The sequence below is a fragment of the Lissotriton vulgaris genome, chromosome 3_2 (assembly GCF_964263255.1).
Source record: "Lissotriton vulgaris chromosome 3_2, aLisVul1.2, whole genome shotgun sequence".
Classification (NCBI taxonomy): Eukaryota; Metazoa; Chordata; class Amphibia; order Caudata; family Salamandridae; genus Lissotriton; species Lissotriton vulgaris.
The window spans coordinates 78,906,091-78,930,555 of NC_141690.1; positions in this window are offsets into that span (position 1 = coordinate 78,906,091).

Here is a 24,465-nt window from a genome sequence, read left to right on the forward strand (position 1 = left end):
TTCCTGAGGAACAGTGGGCAGCAATCTTATGGTACTCCTTTTCAGAGAAAGGGAGAGATAGGCTCCTCACTGTCAGACATGAGGATGCCAGCAATTACAAAGTCCTGAAGAGTGTTCTAATAGATGGGTTTGGCTTAACCACTGAACAGTACAGGTTAAAGTTCAGAGACACCCAGAAGACACAGACTCAGGACTGGACTGATTTTGTTGATTGTGCAACTAAGGCTCTGGAGGGTTGGCTAAATGGCAGCAAAGTACATGACTTCACAGGATTGTATAATTTGATTATGAGGGAGCAGATCCTAAGTAATTGTCAGAACCAGCTCTTACACCAGCACCTGGTGGACTCAGATTTGACCTCTCCCCAAGAATTGGGAAAGAGGGCAGATAAGTGGGTCAGAACCAGGATTAGGCCTAAGAATCAGGACAATAACCAGAAGAAGGAGTCTACCAAGCCTCAAGATAAGGGTGGGGATAAAAGTAAAGAAAACACTTCCCCAGGGCCCCAAAACTCCAAGAAGGGGGGTGGGTCCCAAGACACTTCATCAACTGACAAAAAGCCTTATTGTCATGCCTGTAAACAGGTTGGGCATTACAAAACAGACAGCTGTTGTCCCAAGAATGGCAATAAAGAAAACATACCTCCAAAGCCAGCTCCAACACCTCCTGTTACTGTCAGCAGTAATCCCCCAGGAAGTGGGAGCACACCCAGGAATCTGGGTGGGTTTACTTTTGGAGCCCAAGGGGACCCTGGCCTAGCCAGGTCCCCATCCCCAAATGCTCTTGTTTATGAGACTGGCATGGGGTTTGCCAACTTCTCTGTTTGCCCAAATACCTTGAGCAAATATAGACAAGAACCCATCATCAATGGTTTGAAAGTTGAAGCCTTTAGAGACACAGGGGCTAGCATCACCATGGTGGCTGACTGTATAGTCCCCTCTAAGCAACTTTTACCTGGTGCCACATACCAGGTAACAAACATTGATGGCATCCAAACAAATCATCCCATGGCAGTAGTAAGTCTCAGCTGGGGAGGTGTCATTGGCCCAAAGAGAGTGGCAGTGTCACCAAACTTGCCTGTAGACTGTCTACTGGGTAATGATTTGGAAATCTCAGCCTGGGCTGAGGTTGAACAGAAAATCCATTCTAGAATGGTAAATTCCAATGGAAAGGTTAGTGGGGCTGTACTGGCTATAGCCCCAATTCAAGATGTCCTTCCTGAAAAGGTTGGTAGGGCTGAGCAACTCTCTGCCCCATCTTTACCAGAAGCTCTTCCAAGACAGAATAGCAAAGCTGTTATGATAACAGCAGAAACCCAAACTGAGTCTCCTCCTGAAAAGGTTGGTGGGGCTGTGATGGCCACAGCCCAAACTCAAACAGATATGTGTGTTGTGAAGCCTGAAATGATGGATCACTCCACCCAAACTGAGAGCATGGAGGAGGAAGAGAAATCTCCCCCTCACCAGACAGTAGGACAGGATCAGCCTCCTCAGGGAACTGATCTTACCCCTGATGAAGGAACTGCCCCAGAGGTTGTTAGGCCTGGCCTGACAGAGCCTCTGATGGCAGTGGACCCTTCTCAGGTGGGATCCAGTCTGGAGCAGGTAACCTGCCCCTCTCTACCTTGCCTCAGTCAGCCCAGGGCTGCAGAGGACAAGAAGGACAGTGAGACCCAGAGGGCCCCCAGTCAAATAAAGCACCCCCATCAACAGATTAGGGGCACCAAAACTAGTAGGCCTAGTAAGGTGAAAACTTTAAAAACTCCTGAGGGAGCCCCCTTAAAAACAGTTAGGGACCTCCCACAGATGGATTCTGTTGGGCACAGCCAAACCTGGGACCCAAAGGGCCCAAACCTGAACTGTCCCTCCAGCAAGCCAAACAGAGGGACCCAGCCTCCAGCTTTAGGTAGCCAGAGGTTGACCCTGAGAGCTCAGTGCAACTCAGTTGAAGAAAGAAAGGCACACATGGTGGAAGATAATTGGAGGAAGCTGAGTCCTAAATTAGTGGAACCTCACTTCAAAACTCCATATCCAAACCAGCCTTCTAACTTGCAAAGACACACCCAAGGTAGTGATTCCCTATGGTGGAGACCCTCTGATACCCCAAGGGTGAGGGACTGCTTAGTGGACCATGAGACAGGGGGTACCCATGCTAGTGCAGGTACTTCCTTATATGGCCACTCAGGCAATATAGGCTTACCTGGCCAAGGATAGCCTTATCTCCTTTCGTTTGGGGGGGGTTATGTAGGAAGGTGGCTACCTGACTATGGTTACCCCAGATTTTTTGCCCTGTGTTTAGCTGGTTTTCGACTTAGTTGGCCTGGTTCCCTGCTAATCAGGGCCCCAGGCTATCTGCTCTCTCTGTAAAATGGATTCCATGTACCCTAGGTGCATAACTAGATTGGCTTGGGTCACCTTATCAGCCCCTGTACAGAGCACTATAGGTGCCCAGGGCATAGGTGCATCCAAGGCCTACCAGGGGCTGCAGCATATCTTTTGCCACCCCTGGCTGGCTATCTAAATTGACACAACTGGCTGATCACTCAGCTGGGGCAAGTGGGTGTAATCACCCCTTGCTTAGATATAGTATACCTATATCTAAACCTATATCTGGACACATATATAGCCTGTAAGCCACTCCTATGGAAGGCCTCATCAATCCTGGAGGCAGAGTGCGTGGTTTTATGTGAGATGGTGCTCTGGCATGAGCTGAGCCTGTCTGCAGCTGTCGGGAACAACTCCCTAAGCTGATCCGGGATAATGCCAAACCATATACTATTAAGTGCATTATAATCCTCGCGGTTATATGTTAACTTTGGTTTGGCTTTATCAAAACATGTCGTGTAAGGTGTCATACGAATTGGAATACTACCCCCTCGCCAGTCCTGGCGACGGGGGTAGCATTCCACCCCTCTAGAGGGGATGACATGTTACTTTTGCTAAAATGCGGTTGATTTTTAAAAGAGCCTCAGATCCACAAAATGGATGCTTCTGCCACAGACACATGTCTGACCTCCTGCTGCTGACCGAAACTCAGCAGAGGAGGCCTGGACAAAGGATTTCCTGTCACAGGGAGGTGTGACACCACCCCAGACAGGAGATAGTGGATTGTAGCAGGGAGGTTTGAATGAAACCAGACAGTGCCTGGGGAGCACAAGGCTTCCCCTTGCATAATCCTGTCAAACCGGTTCTGGGGCAGCCCAGCCCCAGCTCCAGTGAGACCTGGACAAAGGAAAGGGGGTGTAACCACCCCCCTTCCTGGTCCCACCCATAGGGGAGGGACCTAGCAGGAGATCCACCCCTCAGATTGGAATAAGAGGGGGAGCAGTGCCAATGCAACTCAGATCATCCTGAAATCAACTTTAAACTAAGAAGACGACTGGACTTCGACATTCTGATGACAGAAGACTGAAGAGCATCTCCCTTGTGGCCTAGGAGGGGCCACCCTGTGAACACAGGCACCACCCAGCACCTCGACGTCTGCTTTGCCGCCGCCTCCCGCCGGAGTCCGAGTGCAAAGCCTGACAAGACCCAGCTTCCCAGACTTCTCCCAGCCCGATCCACAGTCCTTGCAAAGAAGGGACCCGTGGAGGCACCGAGAGACGTGGGAGCGGCCATCTTGAAAGACCCCCGAGACGCTGACTGCGCAGCACCCGAGGCACCCTCGACTCTGTGCTTTAGGGTTTGGGAAGCCCCACAACCGAGCAGCATTTGCACCAAAGACCAGCCCTCCAGCATCTCCACGATCTGCGTGGGGCCCTTTTGCTTTTTGCCACTCGACTCGCCATCCCGGCCGCTTGTCACGTGGTCAGCGGCCATCTTGGCGACGAAACCTACAATTTACACTGTGGGTCTGGTTGCTCCAGACCTGCCCTCGCTCCTGTAGAAAGGAGTACCCGCTCTGACCTTGCTGGTCCGAGTAATAAGCCTTTTTCACTTTCCCCGTGGCTTGCATTAGCCAAGGCTTGTTTGCTTCAATCGAGTTGCCAACACCGCCATCAGCTAGAGCCTTCGAGGGACAGATCGTGATCGACTCCTGGACGTCCTTGACCTCTTCGTGTCCACGTGGCTGCAGAGAGAAGCAACCCCTGATCACCTGTTTGCACCCGACTTTGCCTGGTTCCAATCTGGTTCCACGGTGGTCACTGGTCAGTGACTTTGAACATTGTCCCCTCTGCTTTCAGGTCTTCACCACTTCAGATCCACCCTTGGATCCACCGGACACTTCTGCTTCACAGCGCCTGCAGCTGCAACAGCTTCAAGCACCAAGAACCTGCGTGACAGAACCCGACGCCACTTCGACCCTGTGCACCCACGGCCTGTGGGTGAGGTAACTTTGCAACGCCGGTGTCTATACACTGGTACACACCTCTAGGGTCTGTGTCTAAAGTTTTGTGTTCCTAGGTTCAGCGGAAGTATCTTTTAATTCACTTTAACTGACTTTTACGCACCACTGACAGTGCATTGGTGCGCGCCGCACTTTCCGTGCTGCACCCGTCTCCTGTGGGCTACTCCCGACTTCTTCATTGCTTGTCCTGACTGCTCCCAGCGAATCTCTAGGCCCTAGGCCTAACCATTGTTCGATAAGTGTTACTTATACCACTTTTTTAATATATGGTCTGAGTGGCCACCCGCCCTCATCCATAAACGTGCAACTTTATATGTGTAACAGTGCTTTTGATTTAACGCTTGTGCCCCTTTCCTCATAAAGAGTACTGGGGAGTAATTTAGAAATAAATACATATATTTTTATAATATATACTTGTGTGGTGTCCTTTCATTTGATTACAGGATTGTATGTGGTAAAACAGCTCGCTTAACACGACCTCTTAAGTTAAGCCTTTAAGGCTGCTTAGTCCATGCTACCACTAGGATAGCTTGTCTACAAGGTTGACTTACAACCTGACATCTTTGGGGTTTGTTTGGACTGATACCCAGTGGTTCCAGAATTGGAAACACTACATATCAGGCCAACTTCTCACACCCCTCCACAGTGTTGACTACTAGATTTTAACCCAGCAGTATTAGAGTAAGCTATTGCACTAGCAGTGCATGCGCACGAGTTGGCAATTCACAGTGCCTAGTGTGCAGTGTTGTCACTTCTGTACCACAAAATCATGCATGGAGAATGATACTAGAAATTTGTAGGTATTTGAGACCAGAGAAGTAACCAGACATTGCTGACAAATAGGTCAATTGTTGATTATGTAGTATTAAGAATCTGTTCACTTATTTTCAGGTGAATGACAATTGGTCAGTGAAGTAAGACCTATTCATGCCTGCATGTTTGAATTAGTTACTACAGCACACTAACAGGAATATCTTTGACTACCTTGACGAAGGCCCTGGACCCTCCTTTGAGCATTCTTACTGTGGCCTCCTTTGTTTTGAATCATGCCTTAACTACCCCAACATAAAGGGAAAGCCCAGGCTTTACAAACAAGTTGTTTTATAATAAAAAGTCTCTGGATCCCTTGCATAATCAGAAGAATATTAAATCTGCTCTCCCTCGCAGCGAGGTCGAGACCACCATGTTAGTATTAGCTCAACATGGTGGGAGGGACTGGCCGATGATGAAGCATTCCACAAATAGTGAGTGAAGCCTTTCCGTCGAATCTCTTTTGCATCCCGTTTTACCTTAAACATGACACTGCTATTCAGAAAAGAATATTAGAATAGGCTCTTTACTGTGGTTTAATGTGGTCTTGTGTTGGAGGGTGTACAGAAACCAGACCTCTGTTTCTCTATTTGTATGAGTTATTAACCACTAAATCCCTGAATGGAAAAGTTTAACTTCTATAGCCCATTGCATTGGTGGGATGTCTTCATAGACTGTCTTCCTTTTTGTGTGAGTTGCTGGATAATGTTTGAAGACGACCCCCTTAATCCAGATGTGAGGTGATACGACGAGTTGACAACACGTCCACAAGTGTGACTTGACCGACAGTGGGGATGATTCACTGCCGAGGCACCGTCGTTGCTACTGAAAGACATTTTCAAAAAGTCAGAAAAAAAGACGTAAAAGGCCCTGAACCAGCTTTTGATCGCTGCAGACTTCAGCATACACAGGCTCATTTCATTCTGGGCTTACCGAGTGTTTACCGTATCAAGCAAGTCATTTGTGAAGCATTCTTTAATTCCATTTTTACAGTATAAACAGCAGTTTCATTTTAAATCAATACACTGTAGGTTCCAATATATGATTCATTGCCCTGCCAGTCTAGATTGTATTTTACGTTTAAAGGTTATTGCAGTTATATAACACTATGACAGAACAATCAGTTGGGAAAATGTATTGAATGTGCTCACTCAAGATAGCATTTTCCTATTCCCCAGTAATTTTGAAAGAACAAAAATCCAATCAGTTAGTATATAGATCGTTCACCTATTATCTGTGACTTCACTTTGACTGCTTATCTTGGCTTTCCTTCAGGAACCGCGACTGGAGTAAATCCGACTTTAACTCTGTGAGAGTCGACCCGTGATCTGTGAACAGCGTGCAGTACTTCATTTCTGCAGCTGGGCTGAAGAAGGTATTCAGAAAAAAACACATTATGGCTGATATTATCCGTCATCCCAAGTGACACCCTTTCAAGGAGTAAAATATAGCTGCTCTGAAATGTCTGCCTCACCCACCTGTTTTAAAAATCTGTTCCAGGTATTATAATTGTGGCTCAAGGCATGTATTCACAGTTAAATATTTCTATAATAAATAAACTACTGATTCATGCTATTTTTTGAAGAAAAGTGAATATTTATTAACTGCACAACAGACAGTCTGAATTGCACATACCTTGATTAACATTGAATAAGAAGTATATTTTCTCTGTACAAAGTATAGGGACCTACCTTCGAAAGTGATATTCTTAGTGATAACGGTGAAAGACAAGTGCAATTGCAAAAGCCACATGCCTAAAAACGGTACTTTAACTATTTTGCGATCTTTTCCTGTTTGTCTGTTACCTCTCTCCAAAATGTTGGCTTCCTTCTAAGTAAACAGTGGTATGCTACCACGAGACATGGGATGATGACATAGTCCACCCGAAGCAAAAGACACACAATTGATGGACGGAATGCAGAAACAAATCAAAACATTCACCCTCAGTCGAGAGATCTGGGTTAAATCCATCATTCTTTTACTCACTATGCCACCCCAGTTTAGACCTCCATGCCACTGGAGTCAAGCTATCCTGGCTGATTAGGGATGAAACCCCGAAATCGGTCCTAGGATATTTGTTTCCAGTCCAGGGAGGACCTGGCTGGCAGTTCAGACTAGACTGTTCCCATTGAGCGCTGGGTCAAGACTGATTTGCATATGACTGGATTCAAACTGGAATGGCATGGGGAGCAAAAAACAATGGATATAGGCCCCAGTCTCTGTACTGGTGTGAATGCATGACATTATTCTGCATTCTGTCCATCAATTGTTCTTTTTGTAATAGTCCACCCGAAGGCAGCACCAAGTTTTCAGCGTGGTGAACTCAATGCAAATACTCTTCCACATCTTTCCCTATAAGCCTAAACCAGTATTAAAAGCAAGGCTAGGAACTGCCCAGCATAAAACCAGAAGCCATCATTGTGTCGCTTTGAGATTCACAAGGTTTGTAGAGGATCACAGGAAACTCATCAGGTGGAGAGTGTCAAAAGTATCATCCAAAAGCGGATGAGCACCAGACAACTTCCCTCCACAGGGCAGCCCTCTTTCTACTCAATGTTCCATTAAAATGCCAGTCGAAAATTGTGCTGGTTTTCCTTGCCATCTGGCTGGTGAGGAATGTGTTTATCTTATGCCTTTCAGTCTGCATGTTTGTGAATATGGCCTGCCTACTTTCCTATAGTCTTATTTATAACATAATATAAACAGTTATGGCTCTCATTAAATTCTCAGAAATAGAACTGACATTTCAATATTAATGTTTTTACATATATTATTTCTTTTGTTAGAATTTATATGATTTATGATGTAAACTAGGGTGCACACCATGGGACCAATTCACAGAACTAATCTGAGACAAAATCCTGAACTTAATACTTTTGGTGTTCACAGAAGGCATTTAGTAGCAGTAAAGTTAGGATTCTTAATTATATTACTAATAAACTGAGCCAAAATCCCAACTGTACGACTTTTGGTATTCACAAAAGGGATTTAGTAGTAGTAAATCTTGAATTTTCTTTTAATTTTTGCTTTTGATCTCAGTAGAAATGGGATAGGGCAGATGTTGTAAAACTGATAGCATGATTTCACTAATACTGATACTAATAGTTATAATTGGCCTGCTATTGTGCTTAATTTCTCCGGCTGAATATGTTTCTTTGAAAGTTTAATTAACTACAGTTCATAATAAAATTGGACATTATACACTTACACATAACAAAGATTAACTAGTATCTTTATATTTTCAAATTTATTGAAGGCCTATGTAGCCATTATAACGTTTTAGAACTGCTTAGTGTGCACCCTTTTCCCTCTTCTGCAGGTGAAGGCTCAACCTACTTTCAACTGACAATGTCCTACTGTTAGACCTGAGATCCTAGGTGTGGTCTTTCCCCAAACCTTTTACCTTTACCCCTCCTGTTTTCTGAATTAATGTGTGTTGGCCGTAGGACTCTGTGCCCTTTACCACTGCTGACCAGTGCTAAAGTGCGTGTGTTCTCTCCCTAAAATATGGTAACATTGGATAATATTCAATTGGCACATTTAATTTATCTATACATACCTAGTATATGGTACCCCATGGTACCCAGGATCTGTACATTAAATGTTACTAGTGGGCTTCAAGTTCCATCACTCATTGTGCCACACACTGACATAGCACTTCAAAACTTGTCTGAGGCCTACCACTGCATTCTGTAGTTCAGTTTTAGACTGCCATTTCATCCTGCCAAAATAAAGCATTTGTATTGCCTAAATATTCCTTTTTAATACATATAAGTAAACCCCTGAGGCAGGCCCTAACGGCCCATAGGGTATGAAGAATTGAATTTAAAAAGTAGGACATATGAGTTTATGCTTTACATATTCTGGTAGTGAAAACTTCAAAATTATTGTTTCACTACTGCAAGGCCTGTCTTTCCCATTGGATAGCGATGGGTTACCTTATTACATTTAATAAGTGATAACCTATGAATGGGCAGGTAGAAAGATCTTGGTTGGACTCAAATGAAATCCTCTTTAATGATAAAGTTGGGAGAGGATGTGGTCTAACTGCTGGAGCGGGTGATCTTGAAGCTGGAAAACCGCGTTTGTGTCCATCTGTAATGTAACTGGTGCTTATGTAAAGCGCTGTGATACCTTTGAGTCAAGTTTTGGATATATGAAACCCCCCGACCCCCAGAAAAAAAGTTGGACTGAAGTCAAAGTTCTGAAAATGGCACTTCTAAAACGTGTGAATTTTTTGCCTTAACCATTTGGTACCTTCTGGCAGTGTGCTGGGTCAAATGACTGAATTGCTCTGCTATTGGTGTTTGTGTACTCCTGCCAGACAGTGAGACAAAGGGGGCTGGCCGTACGCAGGATGGGCCATCCTACTTTGCACATTACCTCTAAATTAACCCTGACTACTTTTGTATCCCGCCGCCAGAGGGTTAAGCCCAGGTCAGTTTAGTGCATTTTGTTGTTCACCCTGACAAGGATTGTCGTTTTTACCTAAGAGGGGCATCCACCCCCACAACAAATAATTTCTTACACCTAAAGATTGTTGGGAGCAGAGTTATTCTCTGACCCATTTCCATTTCAAAGGGGCTTGCATCCAGCACACACAAAGGAACCTGACCCTAACCTTTTGTCACCTCAGACTTATTAGAACCTTTATAGGAGAAGAGAAGAACGTTCAAGAACTTTCCAGAAGCATATGAAGGGGTAGTATAGAGAACCCCCTACTTTGAAGGCGGCACCAGGTATAAATATAGGACCCTCAGAACACCACTTCAGTAAACTTCTGGACCTGTGGAAGACCTCAGAAGGACTGTTCCTGGGCCCCCAGAGGACCACCCTACTTCTACCATGGGACTGCCCTTCCTCGTAAAGTCCTGCCTTACTGTTTGAAGCAGATCTGGGTAATCTCCTTGAACCTAGGGCTACCAGAAGTGACTCCAGGGGCTAGTTGCCGGGCCTCCGGTTTGGGCTAGAGTAATACCATGAGTTCCCGAGACCTTGAACCCCGCACCTGGCCCCTACTGGGGTCCTAATCCTCTCCAAGTTGTGCCCCCCAGGTCCTGGGTCCCTTGGAAGTGGTGATAGAGGTGACAAATCTTTAAAGTTAGAGCTTGGAAAAAGATTCAGCAAAATGTGCCCCAGAAACTGATAGAAAACTGGGACCTACCTCCTAGCTGATCTGCCCATGGTGCATCTAAGGGTTACCTGTCTTCACAGTAGGTCCCACTATGTTCTTCTCTGCAGCAGCAGCAAATCCTATTCACCGTAACTTCTTGGAGACCGTATTCAGCCTTGCGTAGCACTCTTCGGCTACAGCCTGCAGCTTTGCCCCTCTGGATGTTTTCTACTTTGAAAAAGTTGCCTTAGTCCAAAGGGAAAAATCTTTACTGGGCTTGACAGCGACTGGCTCCTCATCAACAATGACAACCTCCTCGACTTAGAAAACCATCTTTTCTTTCTTGGAGCTTTTTCTTGCCATTGTCGACCGCTTCATCATGACCTCATCCAGAAGCTCTCCAGTGATAATGAGTCCTCCCCAAACACAACCTGCTGCCTTCCCACACTGAACTCTACCTACTCAGGAACTCTTATCTAAGAAGGTAAGCCAAGATAAGGACTAATACTCCTTGTGGAAGAGGTGTGGCGCAGCGGCCAGGGCGACTGACATCGGACGCTGGGGATCACGGTTTGATTCCCGGCACAGGCGGCAGGGGTCTGCCCAGCACCATGTGACTCTAGGCAATAGCTTGCCTAATCTTCCCGACGGCTCCCAGCGCCGGAACACCTACGGGTAGCTGTGCGCTTTCCAAATACAGGATTACTCTTGTGTATGGTCAGCTTTAACTTTTGACTTTGCTGTGCGCGACCAGATACCTGTGGTTGAAGCTTTGATGTTTCAGGCGCTATTGTGCACTAAAAACTTTCAAATTGGGTAATTTGGAAATCCAGCGATTTTAAGCATATTCGCTAATAGGGTCTTAACCTGAATATCCACCTCCCATTGGATATACAGGTTAAGAAGTGGTCTGAGCAGGCGTTAGGTTTTGGGGAAACTCGCGCTTAGTACAATTTTTTTTATCACCACGCCTGCGTTGATAATAGGCGATAGCCATGTTAGCAATTGCTTTCAGTCGCTAACAGGTTGGGTACGCCCACTTTGCATGTCATTAGCGATAAATATCGCTGACATGCAAAGCGGGCCCCAAACCGCTCGCTATCACCTGAAAGCTGTCGCTAACTGACGTTAGAGGCAGCTTGCTAATAGGGTGATGAAATTATCGCCGCTTTTGCAAAGCGGCGATAATCTCATATCGCCCGCCTTGATAATATGCCCCTTTGTTGTTAGCGGTGAGTTTCTGGCTGGGGAAGAACCAATACTTAGAGGAATGTATTATGTGTGTGATAAGACTGCCTATACTTAACCCCTTCGATGCTGGTGACAAAGCCAGCTCGTCATGGGCGTTACCTGCGCTGCGCGCATGACGAGCTGGCTTTGTCACGTTACGCTGGTTTTTTGAATTTTCAGCGCGCAGCGGGAAAACGCGCTAGTGCGCATGAGGTTAACCTACCTTGCTCCCTTGCTGTGGTATTCCCTCGAGTTGACAATGTGAATAAAAATGAGTGATGCTATTCGAGAGTGAAGCAAGGTTTTAGGCAAATTGTGCTAGATATATGAGAAGCTTTGATCCATCTACAGGAGTGGCTAGGAATGATGTAAAAATAGAACATTGTGGATCTATTTTTTTTTTTAAATGGCAGTTTCATTAAAGCAAATAAATATTGAATTAATCACTATGCATGTAATGTTTACGCAAAACCACCTATCGCTAGCTACATTTCTCACAAACAAAGGCAGAGTTTGACTATGAAAGAATTAATAAATTTCTCATAAAGTCTAAGCTTTTGAAGACCATTGCTTGTGGAATGCCGTAGGTTGGTGAATGGACTGATAGTATGCTTAGGATAGCATTAAAACCTGTAATTATTGTGGTATTTTGTGCAATTGTCCTTTTTCTCTTGTCCAAATTTTCTGTATTCATATTTCTAAAATGTGGGTGCAAGGAAAAAGGGATATGCTCCACGATGGAGAGCCGTAATTTGAAGATGAAATGGGCCAGAGATTGAGTATATAAGCAACTCAAGATGTTGAAAGAATCAAATTATGATTAATTGAGGGGTTATAGTGGTGATAGAATAATGAGAGGGGAAAAAGTGAGGAAGCTTTTGTGCATTAATTAAAATTATGCATTATTAACAATGTACAGAATAATAACCTACTCTCAAATTCAGATATGTACACCCATATGATGGTATTACTTTTGAAACGATTTTAATATGACCTGTTAAAGTACATTTTCCTGGCTTCTGCTAACTATGGGGCCGTTCAGAGACCTACTCTCTCCCCCAGCAGCTCCGCTCGCTATTGTGCCAACTGCCACTCCCCCTACTCCTCTCCTGGTAGATGTTCGAGTTGCCTGTCCTGTATTGTGCCCGTATTTGTATTTTGCTTTACTGTGCCTGTATCTTTATTTCTAGTAATTTTTGTATTGTATTGTATCCGGGATTCTGTACCTGTGCCCTTTTGCATTTGTCCTCCATTTTTTCACCACCATTTCTGCTGTGGCTGTCCCCATGGCCCTTCCTCTCTGCTGTTTGCTGCTCCCACCTCCCAGCTGTGCTTCCCTCCCCCTTCCCTATTCAATGGTGGCCGCTGGCATGCTGAAGATGCGCCAAAGCCAAGCCCATCTGCGACCCAACTGTGACCAGCGCCAGGAACCCTGGTTCCCTGACCACCCAACGCTATGACTCAGCTGCCCTTCTCACACTTAATCCTGGAAGGAACAACAGCTGCCAGACCACGGCAGTTCTCCTGCCGGTTCTGCCACCAGACATTCAGCCCCCTCTGCACCCCCACGGCCACCGCCCCCATGTCGGATGCCAATAACGCTATAGCCCTGAGATGCATCATCTTCCTCAACGTGCGCTCCATATACGGACATGCTGTAGAGAACTAGGACCTCCTCGACACCCTCTCGCCAGATGTCGCCTTCTTCACAGAAACTTGTGCCAACTCCACCTCCACCCCCGACATCACCACTGTCATGCTAAACGGATAAAAGCTCCATAGAAAGGACCACCCCAACCGCCCAGGGGGAGGAATTGCCATCGCACACAAGAGCTACCTTCGACTCACAACCTCCAGCTCAAGGATCATCCTGCCCGCCATGAACACTTCCATTTCCAGATCCAGACCAGCCCCAGAATGACCCTGAGAAGCACCCTTGCCTACAAACACCCTGGGCCTCAAACTACATTCACCACCACAATCCCCGACCTCATTGCACCCCACGCCATCGCCTCCATGGACTACATGCTCACCGGCGACCTCAACTTCCACCTTGACAACCTTAGCAACCCCAACTCAGCCACCCTCCTGGACAACCTCATCAACCTCGTACTGAAACAGCTTTTAAACACCCCCACCCTGAACCCCATCTTCACAGAAGGAAACAACATCCACTTTAGCCACTCCATGCAACGCCCATGGCTGAACCACCACTGCGTACACTTCCACGTCAACAGCCCCACGCTGCCCAAACCTGCACCCCACCGCAAAGAAACTGGAGCAAGATCACAGAGGAGCATCTCTACTTCACCCTCAACCGCGATGCCCCCACAACCTCGACTAATGTCAACCTCGCAGCCAAAGAACTCCACAGATGGATCACCAACTGCGCGGATGAGCTCGCACCCCTATGTAACCCCGACAGACAGCACCCCAGAAAGGCAACCTGGTTCATCATCACCCACCAGGAATCCAGACGCACCTGCAGGCGTCTCGAGACAACTTGGAGAAACAGCAAATCCCCGGAAGACTGCATCACCTACAAGAACGCCATGACAGAATATCACCATCGCATCAGATCCACCAAAAGGACCTTCATCCAGAACAAAATCCTCCTCAACTCCAGCAACTCCAAGGAGCTCTTCAGTGTCATCCAATAATTCCCCAAACCTCCAGCGAAACTACTGACATCACCCCCTCCCAGGACCTCTGCAACAGCACGGCTCGTACTTCCATCTGAAAATCAAGGGTCTCTACGATTACTTCATCGAACAGACACCTACTTCGAAACCTCTCCACCAGCAATGCCAGCCCACAATCTTTCCCAGTCTCCACAGAAAGGCACTCCATTGACCCTGAAAGGCATCCACTCAGAAGCCCCCACAGACCCCTCCCCCATGCATCTTCCAAAGAGCCGCTGCCACCATCGTTCCAGAATTATGACGCACCATCAATGTCACTTTCGAAATCTGCACCTTTCCCGATGACTGGAAATGCGCAGAAGTCAGATCCCTACTCAAAAAGCCCTCAACAGATCCTACGGACATCAAGAGCTACCGTCCCATCTCCCTCCACCCCTTCGTGGCCAAAGACACTGAGAAGACTGTCAACGTCCAACTAACTAAATTCATCGAAGAAAACTCCATCCTCGACACCTCCCAATCCAAAATCCGCAGCAACCACAGCACCAAGACCACTCTACTAGCCGCAACAGACGGCATACGCACCCTCCTCGACCGAGGACACACCGCAGCCCTGATCCGACTCGACCTCTCTGCAGCCTTCAACGCTGTGTCCCACTGCACTCCTACTGCATGACTCTACGACACCAGCAAACTAGGAACTGCCCTCGACTGGCTCCGCTCCTGCCTTACCGGCAGAGCCCAAAGAATCAGGCTGCCACCCTTCCTCTCTGAACCCACGGAAATCAACTGCTGATTACCCCAAGGATCTTCACTCATCACCATGCTCTTTAACATCTAGATGGCCCCCCTTGCGCAATCGTTAGATAGCATGGACTCAGCATAGTATCCTACGCCTATTGCACCCAGCTCATCCTCTCCCTCACCAAGGACCGCATCACCACCAGACTAAACTTCCAGGAAGGAATGAAGAACATTGCCTACTGGATGAACAGCAGCTGCCTGCAGTTCAACTAGTAGAAGACAGAGTTCCTTTTCCTCAGATCCTCCCCCTCTGCATGGGACAACACCTAATGGCCCACTGCCCTCGGCAACCGCCTACCCCCATGGACCACACCTATAACCTTGGCATCGTACTCGACTCCTCCCTATCAATGACCCGACAGGTCAACACCATCGCCTCCACCTGCTTCAACACCCTCCGCATCTTCCAAAAGACCTTCAAATGGATCCCCCGCCGAATTAAGGAAGACCATCACCCATGCATTCATAATCAGCAGACTGGACTATGGAAGCGCCCTCTACGCCAAGATCAAGAAATCTCTGCTCTGCAAACTCCAGACCATACAGAACACATCAGCCAGATTTGTCCTCAGAATCCCTCGACACAAACACATCACCCAACACCTACACAGAATCCACTGACTCCCCGTTGAGAAGAGAGTAACTTTCAAGATACTCACCCACGCCTACAAATGCCTCCACAACAACAGACCCCAATATCTCAACAATAGAATCTCCGATCTACCGACCTAGCCCTTGCCGGCCCCCTACTCATCCACAGAGCAAGAACTGGTGGAAGAACCTTCTCCTACATTGAATGAATGAATATTGGACTTGTAGAGTGTGAACTTATCCCAAGGGCCTCAAGGTGCTGTAAGCGGAGCATAAGGGTGCAGACAAAAAAGACATGCTTATACCAAGGGCTGTGAGAAAAGCCAGGTCTTTAAAGCTTTACGGAAAAGAGAATGAGACACCTGACTCGAGAGCTCTTCCGGGAGGGAGTTACATAGTTTAGCAGCAGCAATGGAAAATGCTCTACCTCCCCAATTGACCATCTTAAATCTCGGTACTGTTAGCAGATTCTTATTTGCAGACCGGAGTCGCCTGTTAGGAACATAGCGGTGGAAAATAGCCTTAATCGCCTGAGGGCCTGAACCATGGTAGGCATTGTGAGTCATGCACAAGGTCTTGAAGAGGATTCTATGGTCCATAGGTAGCCAGTGCAGCAACTTGATGGAGGATGTGACTGAATGAAATTTTGGTAAATTCATCACCAGCCTGGCTACACCATTCTGCACCATCTGCAGACGTTGCACTAAACCTTTGTTGATGCCCAAATAAAGTACAATAGTCCAATATGGACGTTACCAGAGCAATGACGGCCTGCTTACGTGCATTGAAGGAGAAAAAATGGGAGATTTTTCCTAGGATCCTAATGATCACGAAACAAGTGGAGACTGTCCTGCTAACCTGAAGGCTTAGTTACAGTGAGTTGTCCACGATAACCCCAAAGTTTTTTCCCATGGGAAACCGGGCAGGGACAGACACCAAGCGCATCCGGCCACCAGTCACTGGACCAGACCTCCTGTTTAATCCCAAAAATCAGGACCTCAGTCTTCTCTCCATTTAATTTCAGAAAGTTTTCCACCAGGAGGAAACTGCCTGCATACAGTCCCTAAAGTTAATTGCTTATACTATGCGAAATAGACACCAATATTTGGGTGTCATCCGCATAGGACAGCACCTCTAACCCAAAGGATCTCACAAACTTAGTAAGAGGAGCAACATAGATATTGAAAAGAGTAGGGTTGAGGGAGGAGCCCTGAGGAACACCGCACAACAAGGGTTTCTGGGCTGAGTAGAATTGACCAAGCTTTATTGTCTGTGCCCGCTCACTAAGAAAGGAAGCAAGAAGCCCCAAGGCTGAGCCCTCGATTCCTATCTATCTGGGCGATCAATCAGCCTGTGAGGAGACAGGGTATCAAAGGCTGCGGTGAAGTAGAACAAGCAGGGTTGTGTTCCATGCATCCACTTGAGTCCGGATATTGTTAAATACAGCCTTTAGTGCTGTTTCCATACTATGGTGACTTCTAAAGCCATGTTGAGAACCATCAAGTAGGTGGTGATTTTTTAGGTAGGTGCTAAGATGAAAGTTTAGATAGGTTTCCAGGATCTTAGCTGGAATAGGAAGCAAGGAGATCGGCCGATAATTTTTCAGTTCACCAGGATCCAAAGAACGTTTCTTCAAAATTGGCTTCACTAAAGCACGGTCAAGACCTAGAACAAGCTCCCCGTTGACATCAGTAGTGCCCCCAACCTGCACATTTTCAGGAGGGCCCAAGACCTGGCTTTTCGACTGACCGGAGCTGCTTTAACCCCCGCACCTTGAGACCCTCACCGGTGAGTGGTGCACTTAAAATTCCCTGATTTATTGATTATGATGTCAGTCGGACTTACGTCCAACCGCATTAGTATGTGCGATGGGATCGCCCGACAAGCTGTTGGCAGTCCTGCATCCCAAATTACAATGCAACTGCCTTCAAGGCGGATTGCATTGTGTAATTTTTGTATTACCGCATGTGCTGCTGGCTGCAGTACATGCCGCAGTCCATAAACCACACATTGTGCATATGCCTGCACTATGTGGCAGGCACCATGTGGTACCTACCACGTGGCGCAGACATATGTAGGGGGGCACTATAGATGCCTCTGAAAACCAAAACTAAGGCCCAGGGTGGTAAGGGGGGGTCCACTACGGGCCTCCAAAGTCGCTTTCTACCTGCCTTTTCATGGCGGGTTCCGAAAATTTCTGAAAACCTGGCTGTTCAATCTCTAATCGGACATTGCTTTGCTAATAGTTATCTGATTCTACGGCACCGAGAAATCCCTTCAGGGATGATGCGTTGCCCTTACGAAATGGTAATAATTAAATAATAATAAAGGGCTGACAGAAAGGAATATCGTAGTGCATACAGAGGTGCCTGCCAGCTACTGCCTCCATTGTAGGCAATACTTCGCCACTGCTGCACCAGTCTGGCTGAAGGAGCCCATCGAATGTGTGGCGTTTTGTCTTGCCGACCGTCATCAATCTGCCCGCTACCCTGATGGGACTGGCGGAAAACATGGTTAGGATGGCGTGAGACTGACATCAACGGGCTGCCGGTGGCAGTCTCACCTCCATACTAATCGGCCCCTAGCATCAGCTAACCATCGACTTCATCTTATATAAAATGCCTGTCTCATTCAATGTTTATTATTTCTTATGCACGTAGAAAAGCTAGTCATGTTTGTTTATTTCTGAATGACCCATGTTCTCGAAGAAGAATCTTTAGGATGGGCTCACTAATGTAACATTTCTCCAACATTCTTCCACCTGGATGGAGTATTTCATTCAATATTATGGGTGACTGTTGTTTGTAAGTAGTTTGTTCTGACACCCCTGGATGAAATTAACTCAGAGTGGTCTGAATCAATATTCATGTACTGGGTAGTGTGTGATAAGGCTGTATTGTGTTCCTAAATCCAGTATTCTAATAAATGTATTGCTTTTAGTCACACCATGATAAATCTGCACTTTTCATTTTGTTCCGTGAGAATATTGCCTATATACACCCTCAAATTTGAGGGTGAGCAATGAGACTTATCCTATGCTACTAGAGATGCTGTCCAATTTCCTACTGATTTTGCAGCACATTTGGTACTCAGACTGTTTTTGATTTTGCCTATTCTGTTTTATTCTGTTATTTAAAGCCTTCATTGCAATTACTTTATATATTTAACTGAGATCTGCTGAATCTACACTTCAAAATTTCTGTATTGTATCTTTTAAAATGTCATCAATTTCCTGACTCTGCCCAAAAACTCACTTATTGAGTCAGGCTTTCTTACTTAACTGTATTTTTGATGTGTAGATGTGTGCCCGATCTCTGGGGCTCATTGCCTCATGAAATTGAGGTTTAACCTTGATCCACCCATCCATGGGAGTGCCATTGAGGTTTTTTTAGAGGTGTAAGATTTTAGCGATACACTGCGCCCACAAAGACATGAAACAGAAGTGTCCATGCTTTCATTACAGACCACCTAATCTACCACTTATGAAATGCATGAGCAGTGGAAAATCCCTTTCCAATCCCTAATTTAGTGAAGGAACTGCAAGCGCCATCATAGTTTGGAGGCACATACATGTCGATGTACTCTCATGAGTGAAGTGATCATGGGGAGGGTGCCATCTGGCATAAGCAGAACCTTATCACCATGTCTATTACGCTTATGTGAGTCAATATACAAAAGATCAGAAGATGCTTTTCTGCTACTTTATTATGCATGAATGACTAGCCAGAATTAAGAGGACAGCATTTCTGCACCCTGCTCAACCATTATCTGGCAAACAGATTCTGATATGAATCAAGATTTGTGGCCCACAGGTGTAGATGTAGGTTTGAGAATGACTGTTCATCCAGCAGAACTGTGCAGTCACAGTTTTATTAATCTGGGCCGCCAAAGGTTTTCATGTTCATATATAGAGATGTGCAAAGATGGGCATAAGCAATTTTTTAAAAATGTGACTTGGTCAACATTTGCTACTTCACAAAATAGTTATACTTGAATTTTTGTAGGAAATATCATCTGCAGCCCAAATTGCGTGAAGTTGCCAAGCTTTTTTAAGTTAATAACTTTTTTTAATTCTCAATTTTAGAAAACACCTGTGAAATTTTATTATGTGACACTCCTTGTTTAATGGCACATAAGTATGTTTGTATAAAGGAATGTATTTAGGAATCATTTTTGAATGTCATGTGATCACTACATGTCCATGGTCAAGATACCAAGAGTATTTGCACTGTAAGCCATAGATACATCTGCCTGTAAAACTACCTTTTCATCCAGGTTAATACTTACGGCCCGCTCTTGTCATATGTATAAATGTCCAATGACCATTTTGACCACAGGAATTGCCAAGTGTTGCCATCAAAGTCATTTTCAGCACCAAGCAGGATCATACAAACCAGCATGCATGTAACGCTGACTGCGTCAAATATAGCAATAGCATTATTAATGTGAGCTTTATTGTGTCCTAGAACAAAGCTATTTTGTTCTGTACTGACCAAGTGTCAAAAAACTTAAGACAACTTCACCAGATATTGTATATTTTTCTTCTCCAGCTGAGAAAATATCATTTGATTTATGCATGCATCTGTTTCTTTGCTATCCAGATTGGTTTCCTCAATGTGATTTTATTGATGGAAATTGGGCTTCTAGTTGGCAGAGGTGTGCACCCTGTCCAAGTAGGGACAACAATCCTAGTTTGGGTAAGTCAGATGCACAACCTAACTTGACCTGTGCTCACCCTCTGGTAGCTTGGTACAGAGAAGTCAGGCTTAACTTAAGAAGCAATGTGTTAAGTATTTGTGCAACACATAAATTACAGTAACACAGTGAATCCACCACAAAAGACTCAACACAAGTTTAGAAAAACTAAAGAATAGTTATCTGAGTAACACAAGATCACAATGACAAAAATCCAATGAGTAGAACTTGAAACATGAATTTTTAAAGAATAAACTGCAATAGAGTGTTTAAAAGTCAATAGTGCTTAGTGGTTATTTGAGGTCGCTCTTGACCGGAGTACATCAAAAGTTTCAGGGCAAGTGAGATGGAGGTTAGGCAGGCTACAGGACCCATGCAGGGCCTGCTGAAAGAGTACTTTGGATGAAGGAAGCATCACAATTGACTGTTTGATGCATCATTTGCCTTTCACGCAGTTTGATCGATGTGTCGAAGCTGAGCCTCGCGGTCGGGCCCATATCATCGTCGAGCTGCACTGGAATGTCTTCAGATTGGCACTGCATAGGTGTCAGGGGGCACTGTGTCGGTTCCGATTGGTTATGAAGCAGAAACAGCTGCAGAACCCACTTCTGAGACTCAGGGGTGGATTGGCACCTCAGGCAGGGTAATCTCAAAGATGGCATAGCCCAGCAGCTGAAGATGAGTTAAAGGAAGTCTTTGATGGCCCACACACTTCAAAAACCCGGAGCAAGCCAGCATGCCCTTGGAGACACCAGTGTTTGAGGATGTAGAGTATAGGTCTAGTCCTTCTCACTCCCAGGCAAGACACAACTGGCAGCAGGCCAACACAGGAAAGCAGGATGTCCTTGGTTCCAGTAAAGTTCTGATTTTGTGGTGTCAGAGGTCCATTAATTATATCAAGTTGTGCCTTTGAAGTGGAGAGACTTCAAAGAGGCATTTGAAGATCACAAGGTCCCTGCCTTTCTTGCCCTGGCTGCAGACTCACTACAGGGGGTTATGCTACTCTGTGTGGGGAGAGGCACAAGTCTATTCATGTGCAAGTGTTAGCTCTTCACTCCCACTCTATCTCAGGAGGACCCATCAGCCTGGTGATGGGCCTTCAGGATGCAAATTTCACACCTCAGCTTTCTTTATGTGACTGTCTAGAGGGAATGCCCAAAGTCACACAACCCAGATGTGTATACAGAGAAATGCAGAGGCACGCAATGGATCAAATAAGAAAATGCCAGACTTACAATGTAATATCTGGCTTCACCATAAGTTGTAATTTTAAATTGTGAGTGCAGAGACACCAAACTCCAAATCTCTATGCTTCCCCAATTGGAAATTACACAAAAACAAATCTAGCAATGTTTAACTACCAGGACATGTAAACTCAAAAGTACATGCCCTACCTTTAAATACACTACACCCTGCCCATAGGATTGCCTAGGGCCTATCATAGGGGTGACTTATATGTAATACAAGGGAAGGTTTGGGCCTGGCAAGTAGGTTAACTTGCCAGGCTGAAATGGTATTTTAAAACTCCATACACAGGCCTGAGCAAAGTTTAAAGGGCAACTGAAGTGGGTGGCAAAATCAGTGCTGCAGGTCCACTATTTGAATTTACTTTTCAGGCCCTGGGCACATATAGTGCATTTCACCAAGGACGTATACCTAAATAAAATATACTAATTGTTGATAAGCTAATGCTACCATGTTTTAGGGAGAGAGCACATGTACATTAGTACTGGTTAGCAGTGGCAAAGTGCCTGCAGTCCTAAAGACAACAAGAACCAGTTCAGGCAAAAAGGGAGGAGGACATTGCCATCAATTAGGTGTCACCAGGCGTCGCAACTGTGACCACTAAACCACCTGTTGAAACCCTTGCCATCTTGCTTGTGCCCCCTGGCTGTTTTTTGTCAGCCTTGGGCAAGCGCTCGGCTCTGGTGACATAAAATCAACATGAGCAGCAGCGCTTGATTGCACTTGTATCAAATGATGCTGCCTGCCAGTGGCACATGCAAAATCAGTGAAAAATCGCAAAGACGGCTGCATGGCTGGGGCATGATTGGACACAATTTAGAGTGACTAGATAGTTCCTATACAAGTGCTTCTCAGCCAGCAGCTCATATGTGTTGTTACTGCAAGTGCTGAAAGTGTAGGGTAGAGCACCGCTGTTCAAACTGAAAGATTAACGTAGTTTTCGTGCCTCCGGGGCTCCCTCCCCGTCTGGAGAGATAAAATTAGAACCTCTGATAGCAGCTATACCTAGCTGGGTGTAGCTGACCCCCCGGGCACCGATATGTACTGAATCAGCTCTAAGTTTTCTGTTTCTCAGGTACCAAATTTATAAAGATATATGTTCCAAATAAAACGGTTAATCCATTGTTCATATGTATTTCATTTATTCTTCATGAAATGATTTGCAAAAATTGTTTTCCATTATTTCACATGAAAATCCAATGCATTTCGGCAGTGTATTCCTGCCTTCATCAGGGAAATAGTAAATCTACAATTCAAAGAAACATGATTTTAACCTTATGTACATTTAGGTATATTGTATCTAATATAATTCAACTGTTCAATATTTACAATCATATCGTTTTAACTAAATCAGCGGGCATTCTATCTCAAATTAATACGGACCTTCGGTTCTCATTAAACTAAATGGAAATGTTAAGAACTCGATCCTTCTGAATGTCACACCGTATCTAAAGGCAGTTGTGTTCACCAAACTTAATTTCTAACTGTTGTTTCCTGCCGTCTTGGAAGCGGTTAAAAAAATGAGAGCCTCGCGTTACGCGCTGGCGGTGTTGAATAAAACGGAACCGACTACGGAGAAATTGTACCAAAAAAACTGACTACTTTAAAGAAGCAAAGATACTGAAATCCAAACTTTCTGAAAGAGGGTATCCGAACAAACTTCTAAAACAATCTCTGAAGAGGGCCTGGTATAATAACCGTGATGCACTTCTCACCAACAACTCACGACACGAAAAAAATCCACTTGTATGTGTCACAACCTTTGGTACGGCCAGTAATCAATTGAAAAAAGTAATCTTGAAACAATGGTCTCTACTTTCTGAACTACCAGAATTCAAGGAGAAACCTCTTTTCTCATTCAAGCGTGGCCGTAACCTACGAGACAGGTTGGTACATGCTTATGAAAATGAAAATCAATTTCTTATAGATAACATGAGACAACTTACCCCTACATTAGGCCACTTCAAGTGCAACAAATGTATGGCCTGTGACACCACAGAGAATATAAAATCATTTGTGATTAATGGAAAAACAACTGTCATCAAATATTTCTCCAATTGTCGAACAAAAAATGTAGTTTACTGTATACAGTGCCCCTGCACCCTATTATATATAGGAAAAACTACCCAAATGGCCAAACAGAGAATCCTGCAGCACCAATCCAGGATCAGGTGCAAAACAGAAAATGCACCTATGGTGGAACATTACCTCCGCCAAAATCACAGTGCAAAAGACATGAAATGGTGGATTATAGATGTAATCAAACCAACAATTAGACAACCGAATGTTGACAGACAACTAGCATTAAGAGAAAACCAGTGGATAGAATTGTCTAACAGTGTTAAAAACGGGCTGAATTCCACAACTGAATGGCACACGCTGGCCTGCATAACATGAATAGATTACACATCCATATCATAAGTATAAGAATGTGCGCGCTCTTTGTATGCGACAGATAGTTCTCTATGTCTTTGATGTACATAACCAAACCAAACTGAGAATTACATGCACTTTCTCTCTCCACATGAGACAAACAATTCTGTCATAATGTTTTAGACTGTTTATATGTGCTGTTTATGCCGACACCAATGTCTCTGCTAATTGAAAGAATGTACGCACATTCTAGGGGGATAGGATATTTGAAAACCTCTTCGAAAGATCCGTCTCATTACACTGAAAAATGTAGTGTTAAATTACTTAGAAGTATTTTTAAACTGCTTGTAAATACTATCGTCGAAAAGTTCATCTAGAGATTGGTAATATCATGAACATGTATTGTTTAGAAGTGAAATTCATGAATTTACTATTCACTACCTCGAAATACGATTGTTACAGCAAACATTACTATAATTATGTCGCTACAACTGCCATAACCTAGAATCAAGTCAGTACATGTTTGGAGATAGTTTTGCGGTAAAGTAGATGCTTTAATATTCGACTTTATCCCTTACAAAATGGCCGCTATATTCACATCAAGCGCCAATGTAA